A 19,334-nucleotide genomic window follows, 5' to 3' on the forward strand; every position below is an offset into this window, starting at 1 on the left:
CGAGTGGCCGCGGCTCCGTACATATGTATGCATCAATATATGTATGTAAATATGTGTTCTAAATTCTCGACAGCAATAGCAAATCGAAATATTCTGTCGCAAGTGCTCGCAGCCTCATATGTACATATGTATGGCTATGGCAGTTTGTATGCATGTATTTATGTACTATATATGAGTGTTTTGCTTTTGCACGTCCATAGGAACAATTTTTCATATGCAGATATTTATTTTATTGAGCTGAACGAATATGTGTATTGATATTCTAATGAAATCCTGTCGAATTGTATTATTGGTATATGTTTCTTTAAGATCCTCTTACCAAATAAATATTATTACCTTAAGAAAATGAAATACTAATAAGTTTTTTTAATTTTAATTTTTTATTTTTATTCACAGAAATTTATGTATATGTATATATATTACAATGGTCTAAATAATAGGTAATTACATTTCCTGAAATGAAAAAAATATATAATTATTTTTATTCACAAGTAATTTAAGTATTCTTATATGTATATGTATATATATTACAATGCTATAAATAATAGGTATTTACATTTCCTGAAATGAAAAAAAAAATATATAAAATTTTGAAAGCACGAATTACGAAATTGTTCTCATACTATAACAATTTCTCACACGACTTCGATATTGACATCGATTAAGTCATTGCGATTTACCTGATTTTTAAAACACTACTCTCAATCCATCATGATTAAGAAAAAATTGTAGTGCTTTAAAAATCTAGGCTCGGGTGCTAGCTGACTAAAAAATAGAAAAAACCTGAAACGGGAAAATTCCTGTAAAATATATAAATAAAAAAAACCTGAAATATAGAAAAGTGGAAAACCCTGAAATAAAAGAATAGGTATCATCATATGCAAAAGATAGCTAGTAAATTATTAATTACCTGTGTGAACGGCGAATCTCTTTTCGTGGGGCCCTGGCTTACAACCTACTTATAACCTACAGCTTTTTTAATTTATTTTGTAGTTTTCTTTCCTTGACTTTATTAACCTCATTTCGCAAGAGCCACTTTGCATTCTTGAATAAAAGGACAGTTAAGAGAAAATCTAATAGCTTCTCGCGATGATCTCTACACTCGCCAGATCCTACAAACCAGTCGGGAAACACTTTTTGTGTTTTTTCTTTTAGAGCGGACAACATTAAACACCTAAGACCTGCAATGTGGGCATATTTTGCGAAGAGCTGACGGTACCACACCATTTGGAGTCGACACACTTCGAAAACCCTGTCTTCAGGATTGACAAGCCTTAAATCGCTGTCATCCGTGAAGTTTTTTGATCTTATCAGGGCTTCTGAATGCAACTTCAGCTCCCCTTTTGTTTTCGTCATGGCGTTCGTGCACTTTTCACATTTTAACTTGCACAGCATTTTCTGGTAAATACCATAGCCTCCTACCTCTGTCTCAAGATGACGATCCTCGGGGCCTATATACCAATCTAAATTTAAATCGTCATCATCTGTACAATTAGAACCTTTCTTCTCAAATCTCTGGCGTAAAATTTTCATTGAGATCAGTCGCGCAACTATGTATTGAATTTCGTGAGCTGAGGGATGGGTATTCATACCCTGGCTAGCTCTTATGCGATAGAAAAAGTTTTCTAACGCATCTTGATTCATTTTCCCGGTGAAAATAAATTTGAGGGAGCTGTGCTCAATGAAAAGTTCCTCGCATAACATTTGCATCGCTGAAATCGTTATGCGGAAACCTTCGATGCACTGCACGCGTGCGTTTTCCGGCAACTGGAATGACCGCAAAAAATCTAGATGTTCATTCAATCTATCAATTTTTTTGCTGTCACCCCGCCTAATCGGACATTTTGAAGGATTTTTCGACTGGAATCTTTTTGCATCCAATTCATCGAACAGATCATTCATTTTTTTAACGAACATCTGTGTGGGCTTAGCGCATTTTATCACGTACTCGTCACTGCCTAATAAATTTTGGGACAAGGCCATGTCGATACCAGAGGCTACCGAATTGCTCAGGACCTGAGTCGCACGTGAAACGCTCATTTTATCCATAAAATTGGGATATATATGGGCCTCCGTTAGTTTCGGACAAATTTTAAAATGGGGATTCATTTGATCTATATCAAACAATTTTTCAATCACCTTGAAGCTTGTCACTCCATCTGATGTTAAGATGTCATATTTCATCAAGGTATTTCGGACGGACTTTATCAAGTGACAGTAATCGAACATGCAAAAAATTTTTGTGCCTTCGTGCACGTAAAAGGGGCTATCCTCATAAATCCCCAAAGATTTAAAGATACTACTGTTGGAGGGCCCTTGATCGCAAACTATACCTTTCAAATTTAACCCCATTTTTTTTAGTTGTGCGACATTTTTGTCCAAAATGGACATCAATGTCTCCGTACGTATACCACCACTGGAGATATAATACGAAAACACGTATTTCCATTTGGAGCACAATCCCTTAACCATAAAAAATAAACATTTATTCCCAATTTTGTTTTCGCGTTGACCTTCCCCATGGTCTACAAACCCATCGATAACATCTCTAGCTTTATTATAGCTCAAGTCCGACTTGATGATAATTTCATCGAATAATAGAACGCTTATGCGTTCGGTGTCGGACATATTTGAAACAATTTTTTCTAAATTATCACAGACATTGGCATCGAACCCCGGAACAACATATTTGATGGGGCGCCAACGCGAAAGGGATGATTTATGGGGCAAAGCAAAACCTAGATCGTCACGCATAAACGTATATGCTTTGGAGGACATATAATTGATGTTTTGGGCCAATGTCTTTTCCTCCTCGCTATAACGATTTTTTTGGCCACTGACGATCATTCTTGCGAAAGTTACAGCATCACTGCTTGAAGTTTCTTCCGCAAGAACTGCACGAGTACACAAATATTTATATTTTTGCAGTAGCTTCTCATTTTCTGCTTCTAACTCTTGAATTCTTTTTTTTAATTTTATTTCATTGCTCCGATAATAACGAGCAGCCTGAGCAAATCGTTCGCTACTGCTTGTGATTTCTAAGTCCTCACAGATGTTTTTGTTTTTGGGTACCTGCCTTGTTTCCTCTAGCATAGAATATTTTTCGAATTCTTCTAACGTGAGATCATTTGCTACACCTACACCTACTGTACGATTTACGTACACTTTAGTAACGGGCGGGCAAACCCAATCAGAGCCAGTACTAGGTGAGCGACTTCTAGTAACTGGCTCTAATCTTAAAGATGGAACAGCCCCATCTAAAACTTTATAACGAGTTACTTGCTCTGGACTAAAGTGGCGCTTACAAACATATAGCTTGTCAGAATCTGCTGGTTGCACGTTGCAAGCCAGGGCCCAACTAATTCGAGCCTCTCCTCGTCGAGGAAATTCATACAACGTATGACCCTTTTCCACCACGCATCCTACCACGCAACAGCTCCGTTGCTTTTTTGGAATTGTACAGCTGTATGTAGGGTCATCGTCGTGCCCTATTAAGAAAATTTATTTTATAATATAATATAAACGTATAATAATTCAAAGAAGGTTATAGGCATGTTTTTATGATGGAACTCCCTTCCCACAGCCCCCAGGCCGCGCCACCACTCTCATTCATCACTAATAATCGAATATTGCTGAATGTACTTTAAATCTCTTCCTATTAGTCCCTACTCCTACTACTACTATTTTTACCTTACTTTCCTTTTAATACTTTATCTTTACTACTATCTGTAATTTTAATTTTAATTTTGATTTTACTGTTTATCTTTTTATGTAAACTATTCTTAAGGTCAATCATTGTAAAAATAACCTATGGTTGTATGTTTTGACTTAGTAATAATAAATAATAATAAATAAATAATATTTGCTTAAATTTAATCTAAAAACTCTTAGTTTTCCCTATTTCCCACTATTTATAGCACACTCTAGACTTCACAATCCGCATAAGCTGTTCAAATGCAAAGTTCAAAAACGGTTTGAGATAGAAAATTAATAAAAATAATTTTGCTTGATATTTTTCTGATTGGTTGTTTTGATTTTATTCAACAAGGCATAGTAACGGATGCCGGGTATTGTTATATTATGGTTATTATATTAATAAAAAATTATTTTCTATGAAATATATGCACATACACATTCAAAAATAATTTAAATTTCTTAACTTCCTCCACTTTCCTGCCTCAAAACTCTAATGCTACCAGTTAGCAAACCTCACCCTCAATAAAACCTATCCACCCTAATATTATATCAAATGTATGCAATAAAACCTATCCACCCTAATATTAATATATATCAAATGAATGCAATACAACAGTAGGTATGTGTGTTTGATATTATTGTAGGTTCGCTTTAGCGAAATATAAAAACACACATACCTACTTATGTATTGCGCAAAAACTTACCTAAACGAAGGGTGGGGATGGCACCTTTTTTCAAACATTGTCCCCCCACAACACATGCCTCAAAGTGTTTTACACACACAAATGAGTTGTGGGGTGGAAGATGTTCCGTCCTGGCAATATGCAAATTCTGCCTCCATTTGTCTGCTAATATGGGGTCCTGTGGGAAAGAAAATAATTTCACTTCACTGTTTTTTAAATAACACCCGCGCACACGACACGTTCTGCTCATTTTTAAATCGAAAAAGTTTAAAAAAATTCGGAAAATCGAAAGCGTTTGAAAATTGCGCGACGTCAATCAAAAGTTTTTCTCAAACTAAAGTTCATTAGACTCTTTTGGTTTGACATGGAAATTTTGGCGCAAATTACGCAAAATCAATTCAAATTCAAAAATGAATTTTCATGCAAATAAAGAGACAAAAAGCACCTGTAACCTAACTTTGGCACAAAACGGAAAGTTTCCAAAAAACAAGCTCTTAATTCTCAAAAGCTGTTAAATTTCTGCAGTTGAGCATATTTCTGTTAACGTTCTGTGAAAAATGTCGCTCAGATGTCGCTGTTGTGTACCACGCGCGCAAAACGAGTACCCCTGAAAAGTGCTGCCATTTAAGTCATTGAGACTTCTCTATATTTAACGTTCTCTGTATATTTGCTCCTCCAGAAATCTGGCAGCTCTTCTAGTATTTCTTGCAATCCTCTTTCTTAAATCTCGTTTTTGACATTTCCGCATTGCCACTCGTTCGCAGCTGTCAGCACAATCAGTTTATGATGAATCACAGGAATTAAAACAAAACTACGAAAGTCTCGCATCATTTTCCTATCAGCTGGTTGTGTGCAAACAAAAAAAACAAAAAAATTCTCATTAGGAAAGAGACAAATTGGTTTATTTGGAAAATTTGAGCAGGCACAAACGAAGTTGAAACCTGCGCTCTAGAAGCGGCGGAAAAATTGCGGTGACTTTCGCAGTCGTGCACAATAAAGCAACAACGATGACAACAAAACTACTAAGTAGTGGCAGTGGCAGCGGCAGCGGCAGCAGCAAAAACAATTTCCACCAGACTTTTGGCTGGACGATTTCCACGGACGAACTAGTGATTTCTCCTGTCGTCTTTTAAATCAGACGAAGTTTTCTCGCCTGCCCGTCCACTCTGTTACACGCAAACGTTTTAAGTAAAAAATTAATATTTTCTTCATTGAAGTGCTCTTATTGTTTTGTTAGAAAACTATATTGTATAAACGCGAAAAGTTGAAAAATAAAGTGAAATAAACGGTGCTTACAATCAAACGAGATAAGGAGAACGCACAGTGTGTTGAGGATGTTATACATAAACTAAAAAAAGCAAACAAAAAAAATACTATTTTGAAAGTGTTTGCACGAAAAAAACTTGAGACCGTAGTGCTGTGTGTTGATTTGGTTTTATTCAAGCTCTACTTGTGAATCATCACTTCGGTGTCGACTTTCCACGCAGCTTGTGGAAAACCTTTTGATTAGCCGCTTTTTCGGTAAGTGTTTAATGGTTTGCTGTTAGAAATTTGATTTTTTAAACTCTTGCTAAGCGTATTTTTTTACGAAAAAATCAGTCTGAAAAAATCGGTGAAAAATCAATTTTCCGCAAGGTGGTTCTTTGCTTTGCTCACTCATACACAGATACGCACGCCCACAAGTGCGCACGAATTCACCATCTAAAACTGTCATATGTGAGTTCTGTGTATTGCATTTGTTGGCAGCTGAGATCCACATTCCACATGATTCATTTACGGCCAGCTTTTCAGTGAATTTTTTTTGCTCAACATTACATTAATGATGCTGAATTTTCTATTGCTGTGTAGTAAACTGCGACTGATAACTGATATGAAATCCTTTTTCTAACATTCCCTATAAACTTCGTTCAAATTCTGATGAGAGTTATATGATTAAAGGCTCTCTGAACAAATTAAGAATTTTGGAATCAAACGTGAAGTCGGTTGTTGTTGTTGTAGCAGCATAAACATTCCCCATACTTACATACATACGGGGAATGCTGCTGGAGTGACAGTCCTTGGCCGGATATAAATCCGGGTCGTTTCGGTAACGTAGAACCGACTGTCGTGGAAACAAGTGAAGTCGGTTGTTGTTGTTGTAGCAGTATCTTCGCCCTGTCAGTGTAGTGTAATTACCGGTCGTCTTCGTCTAGCTCATCTAACGGTAGGCCCAGGAAACTGGCTGTTTCGACGGGTTGGGTCCAGAGGGAGAGGGGGGTTAGATAAGTGGGTTTCATGGGGCATGTGAAAAGGTGGTTAGTGTCGTGCGGGGTGCCTTCACATGCTGGACATATGTTTAGTATGTCGGAGTCGATTCTGGATAGATAGGAGTTTAACCTGCTACAGTATCCAGAACGTAATTGTGCCAAGGTTACGCGGGACTCTCGGGGAAGCTGGAGTTCTTCGTCTGCAATAAGTGGTGGTTGGACTCCGATAACGGCATTCGGAGGTCGGGAGCTTAAGAAGGTGGTGAGGGTCTCTCGATGAATGTCGTTAATGGCCTGTCTGTACACTGTCTGATCCTGGAGTGGTCTGTCTGTTTTGACCTGGATCTCGTCCACGTAGTTGAGGAAGTGTCTCCTGATGTGCCTGGGAGGTGGCTCAGGCTCGAGCAGGTGTCTGCATGGGTGAGGCCTACGGTGACACCCTAGCAGAAACTGAGTGAAGTCGGTCGTTCTGTATGGCTGCGAAACATGTGCGATGTACAAGCTCTGCAAGCTTTCGTCAATCGTTGCCTCCAATGGTTTGTGCGTGTTTTCTGGCAAAACACCATCTCCAACACTGACCTCTAGTGTTTGACGAAGCAGGTTCCTGTTTATCTCGATATGCGGCGGCGAAAGTAGAAACGAATTGGGCATACACTTCGGACGGTTCATGGAGATATTGCAAAAGCAGCCTTAGACTGGTGCCAAAAGGGAGGTAGCAGGCGCGGGAGACCATCCAACACGTGGAGACGATTAGTTGAAACAGAAGTGTTCATGGCGACAAATCAAAATTTCTTGCATTGAATAAATCTAATTTTAACTTTTTTGTGGAGGTCCTATGTCCCTCATAGGAACCAAATATATGTATACCGTAAGCTACTTTAAAAGGCTTCACATAACTGATGTGGCGCCGAGAATCATGCCATGTCAGAACTATTTTGCAATTCTCATAAATAGCAGAGTTTTCCGACCGAAAAACAATCGCTTGGACGGATAATCGCATATAACTCTCGATATGAAAATTCGTTGAATATATTTTGGCACCTGCTCCATAGTTCTTATGAGAACTAGCTCAAGAAGATAGAAGCTTCGGGGTTTTCAGTAAATAACCGTATCTTTTCAGAGTTAAAAGCCAAGCGTTGTCAGGTTTCTGCGCATTCCCGAGTATTTCACTCCGAGAAACCTCAAGATGTTCTCAAAGGTAGTTTCATTGATAAACAGATCTCTCTGTGGAACGTGAAGGATCACGTTGAGAGCTCCTGTTGGGTATGATGCGAATGCCCTACTGGTCCCAGTGATCGAAAGGCAGGGCTACCACTGCAGCGTACTAAGATATACATTAGGCCGGGTCGATTTGTGGGGAGGCAAAAAAATCGCCCATTGCTCTATGAAAATCATATTCTAGGGATCAAAATAAGAAACTTTGCCGAAGGAACCATACCTCTAAAACGAATTCTGATGTCCCCCAATTTGGGTCCAACTTTTTAGTTTCTTTTCTATAACTCACTTAAATTAATTTTTTCATTTACATACATATGTTCTGACTAAATAAATTTCTTAAGAGAAAAAATAGATGTCATTATTATAAATAAGTAATAAATATTATTATAAATAAATAAAAATAAAGAAAAAATATAGCCATTTAGCTGATTTTTTCATGTAAAGGCCAAAAATGGTGATATTTTGAAATGATTGTATGGGGAACCCCCCAGGGGAGTCCCAGGGGGTGTGCCACTGGCATGGGTGGATCGGCCGTCCAAAGTTAGTGGGGGTCGGTCATACATTTCGACTCGATTGGAGCACTCTAAATGGGTCAAAGTGGGATTTTTCGTTCGACCCATATTGGCGGACATCCGAATTCGTTTTAGAGGTATGGTTCCTTCGGCAAAGTTTCTTATTTTGATCCCTAGAATACGATTTTCACAGAGCAATACAATAATATACATACATAGTTTGTGTCAACAACTGATTCTGTCAAATTCACTGGGAACCGCGTAAGGGTACTACGGCATGTACAACCTTACATCTTCTCTCGGCCATGTCTTACTTCCAGGCCGGTAAAAGAATTTCCGTACAAAATACTTTATTCGTGGTGAGGGAATCGAAAAAATTGATTACGTCAATGGTACCACAGCAATAGCGATGCTATCACCATATAATCGCATATGTATGTGTGTATGTAATCGGTCACATTTTTTCCTGCGTCAACTGCATGTTAGTACTCTTATCTGTAAAGGCTTTTTCCCTCTCTTCTTTATTCAAATAAATCTATTATTGTGTCAACAACATTCTAATATTCAGCAAACAACAAATCAAACAGATAATCGAGACTGCTCTTACATCAAATTTATATGAAAAGATTTTTTTGTTTATCTATGCGCTCAAGTGAGATTTCCATTATGCACTCAAACAGCTGGTGCCGTTCATAAATTCGCCACTCATAATTGGAAAACTCACATACATATATGACAACAGCGGGTAATCGGCGGATTTGCCGATTGATGCCACATACTGATTTGTTGATTGATGAGCTTTCGATTGAACGAAGTCCAGTGTAAAGGTAATAGAAGAGTGCGAGAATGCGATGGAGGTTGTTGTTGTTGTTGTACGAGAATGCGATGGAGGTTTCAAAGAGCGGTTAATAATTTAGTAAATAGTTTAGAGATTTGTGGCTGATTGCATTTATTTTTCACTGGAAGGAACTCTGACATTATAGCAGTTATATTTTGACAAATTTGGAGGTTACCTATTAACTCAGTACTAAATATTTGCCATTTCATAGTTTAGATCACATTAGAGTAGCGTTACAAATAGTGGAAATTTATTTCCAAATTAATGTTGAGTAAACATTTTTCACCGGGCGCTTTGACCAATTGGACGCGTTCCCACGGAAGTCGGTTCTATGTTACCGGAATGAATCGGATTTAGAGCCGGCCGAGGACTGTCACACCAGCAGCATTCCCTGTAATTGGATGGGGAATGTTTATGTTGCTACAACAAAAACAACAACAACCACCCATTGGACTTGTAGATGCTCACTTACCCAGCTACCCAGAGATGATATCATTAAAGTAATCAAGTTCGAAAAAAAAGTGCAGAATTGAACTGAACAATAAGTTAAAGTGAAGGAGTAGACCTGCATTTGCAAAGAAACTCCAGGAGTGTACCCTGCACTAGTACACAGATGGCTTGAAAAGCCCAGAAGGCATAGGCCCTGGAATTGACAGCCCCATAACCAAGAGCTCTGTGCCGATGGTTAGTTTTTCAAACATCTTCCGAGCGAAGATGTATGCCATCTGTCTATGTGCAGAGATAAACTTAGACAAAAGTTTCCGAAATGAGCGAATTGCCATTCCAAGCGACACTCAAGCGGTACTCAAAGCGTTGTCATCCATTGAAGTTAAGTTCTCATTAGTTTTTGAGTGAATCGAGAAATTAAACTTGATAGGAATGCACAATCGCATCCGGCTCATATGGGTTCTAGAACACAGGAGAATAACTGGGAACGAATTTGTGAATGCATTGGCTAGAAAGTAAGTAATAGAACCCGGGTCCCCTGCCTTGCTATGAGACAACACACCATCAAGAAGAAGCTTAGAAGTGACAAGCTTGGGCTAAGAGGCGTCAGTTGGCAGCTGGAATTGGCTAGGTGAAGTTCTTACTAGGCGTGTAATCAAAGCAGGTACAGGCAACATATAATCCTCCCTAAGGATAAATTGAAAATGTTAATGGACATTATCACAGGTCAGTGTAGTGACTCCTGTCGTTTCTGCGACCAGTCCCAGGAGACTGCAGCACACCTTCTCGAATGCGACATTATTGCGCGAAGAAAGTTGAAACAACTCGGACGTATGCAATCGGCACATACGCTCAACCCAACCTAGCTCTATCTTGGGTTTATTAAGGGAACTGGGTTTTGGGTGAGGTACTGTGATGAGTAGAGACCACAAAAAACTATGAGGTCGAAGTGCAAACCTCATTTTTAATTTATGCATTCAGTCAGTGTGACCAAAAGAAGAGCTTACAATCGAATTCCACGAAGTAATCTAAGGAGAAGAGACAACAATAGCTCTTTTAGGTCTAGGTTTTAGTTCGTATAAATGAGAACTCCTCCTCCTATTTGAGGCGTGCGTCTTGATGTTATTCCACAAATGCAGGGATATACAGTTTTAAGCCGACTCCGAACGGTAGATATTGACGTGATAACGTCTTATAATTCGATTTAACAGGCTGCACGCACGAAAAAATGTGTCGTTACCTTGCTCATTGCCGTTACCTTGAATGAACTGCAAGCGAAAGCGCGGAAAGAACGACAAAGCAAACGAACGGCAATGTTCGACATCTTGCTCTCTCCTACTTAAGTGAGCGTATATGAGTATGTACTACTGTGTCCAAAAAATAAGGTGACATTGTATTTATTTTGAAAATTCTTTATTTATTCTTCCAAATCAATTTCATCCCCTTCAAAGTAATCCCCTCCCGACACAATGCACTTATGCCAACGTTTTTTCCAATTTTCGAAACACTGGTTGTAGTCACTTTCCGGGATGGCCTTCAGTTCCGTCTTCGTTGCGGCTTGAATCTCCTCTATCGTGTCAAAACGGTGTCCCCGGAGCGGTCTTTTGAGCCTGCTGAACAGCCAGAAGTCGCACGGTGCCAGATCAAGTGAATACGGTGGTTGCGGAACGATATGGGTTGAGTTTTTGATGAAATGATCACGAATTACGAGTCCAAAAAATTCAATGTTTTCGGTACCAGTCGAGATTTGACGCGCTTGAGGCCCAAAACATCCTTCAAAATGGTATTGACTGAGCCTTTCGATATGCCAACATCATCAGCAAGGTCTCTAATCGTTAATCGACGGTTTTTCAACACCAAATCTTTGATTTGTTGGACGTGAGCTTCGTCAGTTCAGGTTGATGGTCGCCCAGGACGCTCTTCGTCTTCGACACGTTCACGACCGGCTTGGAACTCACTATACCACTTGTAAACATTTTTTTTAGACATAGCCTCATCACCAAAGGCTTTCTGCACCATCCTCAACGTATCCGAAAATTGATTCCGCAAACAAAATTTAATGCAAATTCTTTGCTCAACAAATTTCGACATTGCAAAAAACGAGAAACTCACTTTTAGCAGCTCACAAAACGACGCGTATCTCAAACAGTAAATGAATATTTCACATGAAATTTGACATAGATGTCACTCACAGTACTACCAACCTAAAAAAAAAAAAGAATTCTCCTAATCCTTCAAAGCGCGCAGTTTAAAATCAAATGTCACCTTATTTTTTGGACACAGTAGTATATGCGCATATGTACATATATAAATTCACGTATTTGTATTTGCATATGCCTTCTTATTGATTATTATTAATTTCATTTACTTGAAGAATTTAAAACAAAACCAAGTTTGTTAATAATACCTGTTGTTTTAATGTTATTATTATTTTTTGACCTGATAACGTCTTATAATTCTATGTAGCCGGTTGCACGCACCAAAAAATGCGTCGTTATCTTGCTCATGCGTCGTTACCTTGCTTGAACAGCATGTTATGTTATGTTATGTTATGTTATGTTATGTTATGTTATGTTATGTTATGTTATGTTATGTTATGTTATGTTATGTTATGTTATGTTATGTTATGTTATGTTATGTTATGTTATGTTATGTTATGTCATCTTATGTAATGTTATGTTATGTTATGTTATGTTATGTTATGTTATGTTATGTTATGTTATGTTATGTTATGTTATGTTATGTTATGTTATGTTATGTTATGTTATGTTATGTTATGTTATGTTATGTTATGTTATGTTATGTTATGTTATGTTATGTTATGTTATGTTATGTTATGTTATGTTATGTTATGTTATGTTATGTTATGTTATGTTATGTTATGTTATGTTATGTTATGTTATGTTATGTTATGTTATGTTATGTTATGTTATGTTATGTTATGTTATGTTATGTTATGTTATGTTAAGTTATGTAGTGTTATGTTGTGTTATGTTATGTTATGTTATGTTATGTTATGTTATGTTATGTTATGTTATGTTATGTTATGTTATGTTATGTTATGTTATGTTATGTTATGTTATGTTATGTTATGTTATGTTATGTTATGTTATGTTATGTTATGTTATGTTATGTTATGTTATGTTATGTTATGTTATGTTATGTTATGTTATGTTATGTTATGTTAAAGTATATTATGTTATGTTAATGTTAACTCATTCTCTATATCCATACAAAATATCTATCAAACAAATAAAATTAAAATTTTCTTTTGAAAAATGCAACCATTCAATCAGTATTTTCTTATGACGTTATCACGTTAAACTATCGTCAGTAAACCGTCTTTACAGACAACCTCTTTTTTTTATGACACATCGAACAATTTCAGCTTTGGAATCCAACATCGAGAAAACTATTTAAAGCAAAGGGGCTCAAATGTGCAAAATTATAGTCGAAAGTTGGTGGTTCAAAACGAAGCGTTGATAAACCACCTGAAAATCGTGTGCGAGTAAGCTCGCAAGCATTCTACTATCTCTTCAAAGAGAGGGTTTACGGCTTCTAGTAGGACTGCTGATGAAGCGCTGCTTTTTTCCAGCACACGCATCCGAATTGGGTCTGACAAGGGACACAAAAAGTGCAGGAAATGCGAGTTATAAGAGGCGGCCATATAAAATGTACTATGTGCGAGCCCAGCATTCGGTAAACTCAGGATCAGCTTACTCAGTGAAGGCGACTATAATGTTTTCAGTGGACCTTCGACAAAGTATATGAATTATTAGTCCAGTAAAGTTCTATGTTAGTCGGTGTGAATGTGGAAATGGACGCATTTGGTCTATGGGAAGCCAACTCTTAACCTGCCAACTCAACCTAACCTAACTTAACATGCAACATTTTCCACTTAATGTGTGGGTGCTTTAAATTTTCGATTAATTTCGCTTACTTCTGGCATATGGTAACCTCTCATTCAGCTGCGCATACCCTGCAACCCACGCAGACTAAGAGTTTAATTAAATGGCTCGAAAGTCATTGATTAAGAGTTTCTGCAAAAGTGGGTGGAAAAAGGAAATTTTGATTGCAAAGTGCAAAAGTGCTGGAATATCAAAAGAGTTTCACATAGCAGAACCTCCTTGTCGCGCTCTAAAATATTTGTTGTGTTGCAGCAATAACAACGCGTTGTTTAACGCTTAAGTAGACTCGTAGCGGTGGCGGCGGCGGCGAGAGCGGAAGCACGAAAATATTCCATTTCCGACCTTTCACAAGTTACCAGAAGGAGAAAGAAAAATAAAAATATGAAGCAATAAAAAGGAAGAAAAAAGAAAGAAATCAAATGAAGTGGAAAAATAAATACAGAGAAATGAAAAGAAAAACACGAGTAAATTAAGCCAAACCCAACAAATATCTAACGCATTGTATTAAACAGCTGAGTAGAGCCAACGGAATACGGGATTGGAAGCAACAATTTGTTGGTTGGCTGGCCTTTGAAGTACATGTCATTCCTGGCCAGTTAGTACATAAAGCTCTCATTTACTTGACAGGATAGTTAAGCAGCCGACAATAATTGGGCTGATTACAAAAATGGCTGTAATTTGATCAAGGCAATGATGGTTGGCCGGAATTGAGTGAGGGAGGATTGAAGAAAAGAGGCAGCAGAAGTAAAAGGAAACAAATGGAGCAGGCGGCTGGAGGATACTAAGCCGCTTGCGGCAGCAAATTGCTCGTGGCAAGAGAAAGTAACTCAGTACAGAGAAAGTATGCGTCAGCTTTATGTAGAGATGAATGAATATTCTTACAGACTGGCGTGAACTCAAGTACTTTGCCAGCAGTGATTGGGGCAGCTGATAAAATCAAGGCAAGTGCATTTGTGCCTGTGTTGTGATGCTGTGGCATTTGTGGGATACTCGTATACCGCATCAGAAGTGCGTAGATAAGCGGCTTCGTCACTCATTTCATCCAACCTGTGCCGGCACATTTTCCCATTTTCGCCTACGTCATCATTCAGCTACGTTGCACAGCAGCTGTGTAGAGCTGAACAGCATTGAATGGGCGGCTGTGTAACACCAACAAGCTTGCCTTGTACTTTTCCATCTCGGTGGGCACTTTTCTTTCGCGCGTGTAAGCAACAAAACCCATAATCCTTGTGGAGAAAGTCTACCCCAGTTGGTTGGTGTACTTAAAATATCGACTATTTTTATGCAGATGCGTATGCCATTTTCCACAGGATATCCTGCCCTCTCAGTTCGTGGGAAAGCACCATCTAGCAACTAGGTTTTGTTTTTATTGACTGTTGTTGTTGCCATTACTAGAGTGCTTACTTTTGACAGCCAACTTTCTTCTGCCACCCATTTTGCTGCTTTCGCTGCTGTAAGTAGGTTTTCGTTCGTGTAGGCGTCTGCTAAAAATAGACTTTTTGCCAATATGTTTTTATGCAATTGCACACAAATTTTCCGATGTACTCGTATGCGCAAAGCGCATAAAAGTTGATAGTGCATAGGTACGAGTAAGTGATGGGGATCCCTCGGCTTTTGTGAAACCACGTGCCTGCCCAACCCAGGCTTCCTTAATCGTCCATGCCCTAGTCTGCTGCTTCACCAGCATCGTTATTGCAGTTGCTTCCACATTCACTCCTTTGCCTGCTTACTTGCAACATATGGTTTGCCAAATATTTATACGCGCGCGTAGTGGGCTGCGACTGGGGTCTCTTCTCCTCTTTGTCGCTCTGGATGCCAGAATGAAGCTTTGAAGTGGTGTTTACACTATCAGAAATGACTGATTGGTTGTTTTAGCAGATTTTAGTGTTAGTTTGTGATGTGGTGCAAAGCTTTACCTATAATTTCGAGTTGAGGGTGGTTTCAAAGTGTGCGGCGTTTATTGGGAACAACTTCAATTACTATTTTATGATGATGGATGATCACACGCTTATGTTGGGAACTACTTTAATTAGTATTTGGTAATTTTGATACGATTGCCCAATCAATGTGAAAAGATAAAGTGGGTGGCCATATAAATATATTTTTTATAGCCCCAATACAGTACAATCGAATGTAATGGCAAAGAGGTAATTCCTGCAATTTCTTTTTGCTTCATGACGCGGCCACAAAAGTCATTATATGAAATCTGAAGCGATAGATTCAATTTGGTAGCCAATCGCGCAGGGAGTACTAAACAGGCTTTACCTCCCTTGAGCTCTACGGTTTCTGTAGCTCTAGCGATGCCTCCTAGATCGGTTGCTACCCAAACGGAATACGTTGATAAATAGCCTTCAAGGGTGGTCGACCTGATTTTAGTAACTCTCGCATACTTTTCTCTGATTTGTGTATATAGAAACACTAAACGCTTCCGAAGTTTGTACTCGATCTGTTAGGTAACGTCTCAAACACATTCGAATAGCCTAATTCTGCTGCTGAGCCAAACACTGCGATTGGGGTACGAGGGTTGCCTTCTATATTTTGGGCCCTATAATGAAAACACAATAATATAATAATGAAAAATTATATTAATTTTTTTTTAATCCAAATGTAGACAATAAGAACATTCAATGACAAGACATAAAAAATACAAAAATTAAATTAAAAATACCAAAATAAAAATAAAAAAACTAAAAAGAAATGAAAAATACAAAAATAAAATAAAAATACAAAAACCAATAAAAAATGCAAAATAAAATAAAGGCACAAGAAATTAAAATAAAAATAAAAATACTAAAATAGTAAAAGAAATGAAAGAAATACCAAAAAAAAAAAACAAATAAAAATAAAAATACAAAAAAATATAAAAAATTAAAAATAAAAAATAAAAACAAATGAGAATAATAATACGAATACAAAAAATGATATAAATACAAAAATAAAATAAAAATACAAAAACAACTGAAAAATAGAAAAATTAAGTAAAAATAAAAAAAAACTATTTAAAATGAGATAAAAATACAGAAATAAAATGAAAATACAGAAGTAAAATAAAAATACGAAAATGAAGAAAGAAATAAAAATACAGAAATAAAATAAAAATAAAAAATACAAATAGATAAAGTTCAAAAAAAGTAAAGAAACAAAAAATAATATGACCAAAATAGAATAAAAAATACAAAAATACAAAATCAAATAAAAATACAACAAAAGAAAAAATACCAAAATAAAAGAAGAAATACAAATTTAAAAAAATATACAAAAAGAAATAAAAAATACAAAACTAAAGAAAAGTAAAAAAAGTACAAAAATTAAGTTTAATAGAAATTAAGTAAAAACCCAAAAAGACAAAAAGTAAACACAAAAAAAAACTTTATTCTGTAAATAAAATTGGAAGGCGAAGAAGGAAAAGGGTAAAACACAAATCAAAACAAAAAAAAACGAAAACAAATAAAAAAAATAAAAAATAAAATAAAGACACAAAAAATAAAAGTAAAAATGTATAAAATAGTTAAACAAATGAAAAATACAAAACTTAAACTAAAAATACCAAAATAAAAATAAAAAACAAAAAAGAAATGAAAAATACAGAAATAAAATAAAAATACAAAATAAAATAAAGACACAAGAAATTAAAATAAAATAAAAATACAATACTAAAATAGTTAAAGAAATGAAAAACAAACAAAACAAAAAAATACTAAAATAGTAAAAGAAATGAAAGAAATACAAAAAAAAAATAAAAAAAAAATACAAAAAAATTAAAAATACAAAAAAAAAACAAATAAAAATAAAAATACGTATACAAAAAATGTAAAAAATACAAAAATAAAATAAAAATACAAAAAAAAACTATTTAAAATGAAATAAAAATACAGAAATAAAATAAAATATAAAATACAAAAAGGTAAAGTTAAAAAAAAGTAAGAAAACAACAAAATATGACCAAAATAGAATAAAAAATACAAAATCAAATGAAGAAAAATAAAATAGACACAAAATCTAAAAAAAAAAAAATAGACACAAAAAATAAAAAAAATAAAAGTACAAATACTACTAAAAGAAATGAAAGAAATACAAAAACAAAAACTAAAAATACAAATACAAAAAAAAAACATACGAATACAATGAAAAATAGAAAAATTAACCAAAAATAGAAAAAAAAAAACTATTTAAAATGAAATAAAACAACAGTAATAAAATAAAATAAAAAATACAAACAGATAAAGTTCAAAAAAAGTTAGAAAACAACAAAATATGACCAAACTAGAAGGTTAGGTTAGGTTAGCCTGGTTGGCAATAAGCCACGCATAGACCTTTTGGTCCCTAGCGATACCAGATAGAGACCGAACTCTATGAATCCCTAAAGTAGACATCGTGTAGGATGTCAGCGCTTTTGGCGAATCTAAGTAGGTCTGGGAGTTCCGCTTTTGAGACGTCTTCCAGACCCTCAAACAGTGGGGCTCCCAGGCATCTTAGTCGCGTTTTTGATAATGCCGGACAAACGCACAGAAGGTGTTCTAGAGTCTCCTCAACATCCTCTCTGCATTTTCTGCATTTGTCCGTGTTAGCAATCCCTATCTTGTACGCATGTGCAGCCAATAGATTGTGACCTGTTAGCATACCTATGATAGTTCTGCATTCCTTTCGCGAGAGCGTAAGTACGAATTGAGTGAGTTTTTTGTCGTTGGTTCTACACATGAGTTTTGCTGTTTTGCATGTGGTCAGGTTAGTCCACCTAGCTTTCACTTGCCTTTTCATGTGGTCGTCCATTTCATTGTATATTGTGTTTAGCGGTCTCGGTATGTCGTTCTCTTGTTCAAATGGTAGTCTCACAGCACTTTTTGCTATCTCATCTACTATTTCGTTCCCTATAATGCCTTTGTGACCAGGTACCCAGTAGATATGCAGCCTACTGTTTTCGGCTAGCCTTTCTATGGCCTCCCTGCTCCGTCGAACATTTTTGGATTTAATACAATATGAGCTTATTGCTCTTATTGCTGCTTGACTATCCACGTATATATTAATTGTTGAGTTCTTTCTTGTTCTAGTGTAGGCTAGCTCCGCGGCCTTCCCCACAGCAAACACTTCCGCTTGGAAAATACTGCTGTGGTCTGGCAGCTTGATAGACTGCTTTATTCCTAGTTTTGAGCAGTAGATACCCGCTCCCACTCCGTCTGGAGTTTTCGAGCCGTCTGTATAGATGTGAAAGGTTCTATGGCCGGGCTTCATGCCTTTATGCCATCCCTCCTCTTCAATTGTAGTGCGGAACCTTCTCTCCCAATTAAAGTACGGAGTCATGTAGTCTGTGCCACCTGAGCTCCACTTTCCTATTGAGCTGTGACCGAAGGTTCTGCAGATGAATACCCCCGCAGCCATTAGCCTTCTCGCGGATTTCGCTGCCAGGTTTTCCGCCATGAGGTCAATAGGTGGCATGCTGAGTATCATTTCCAGCGCCGCCGTTGGAGTGGTCTTCATCGCTCCTGTTATGCACAGAGCAGCGAGTCGTTGAATCCTTTCCAGCGGCATTAAGTATGTCAGTTTTTTTGTCGCAGTCCACCATACTAAGGTTCCGTACAGCAATATCGGTCTGACTACTGCTGTGTAGCACCAATGCATCAGGGAGGGTGATAGACCCCAAGTAACGCCCAGCATTCTTTTACATGCGTACAACGCATTACTGGCCTTTTTCACCCTCTCCTCAACGTTGTGCTTCCACAGCAATTTGCTGTCCAATATTACTCCGAGGTACCTTGCATAATCTTTGAGAAGTAATTCGTTGTTGCCTA

General features: G+C 37.0%; 1 protein-coding gene across 6 annotated transcripts in view; it reads left to right on the plus strand.

Annotated features, from left to right (window-relative positions):
• The first annotated feature begins 5,134 nt into the window (after positions 1–5,134).
• The window catches only part of LOC129246429 (kinesin-like protein unc-104), a 166,260-nt gene continuing 152,060 nt past the window's right edge, over positions 5,135–19,334 (plus strand). For 5 of the 6 annotated variants that reach the window (XR_008582465.1, XR_008582464.1, XM_054885253.1 and 2 more), the window contains exon 1: positions 5,136–5,900. The gene's annotated coding sequence lies outside the window, so the exon portion shown is untranslated. Of the gene's footprint in view, positions 5,901–19,334 lie in introns of all 6 variants that reach the window. The other variant, XM_054885259.1, reaches the window with a different exon arrangement.

Source organism: Anastrepha obliqua, chromosome 4 (genome assembly GCF_027943255.1).
Source record: "Anastrepha obliqua isolate idAnaObli1 chromosome 4, idAnaObli1_1.0, whole genome shotgun sequence".
NCBI lineage: Eukaryota > Metazoa > Arthropoda > Insecta > Diptera > Tephritidae > Anastrepha > Anastrepha obliqua.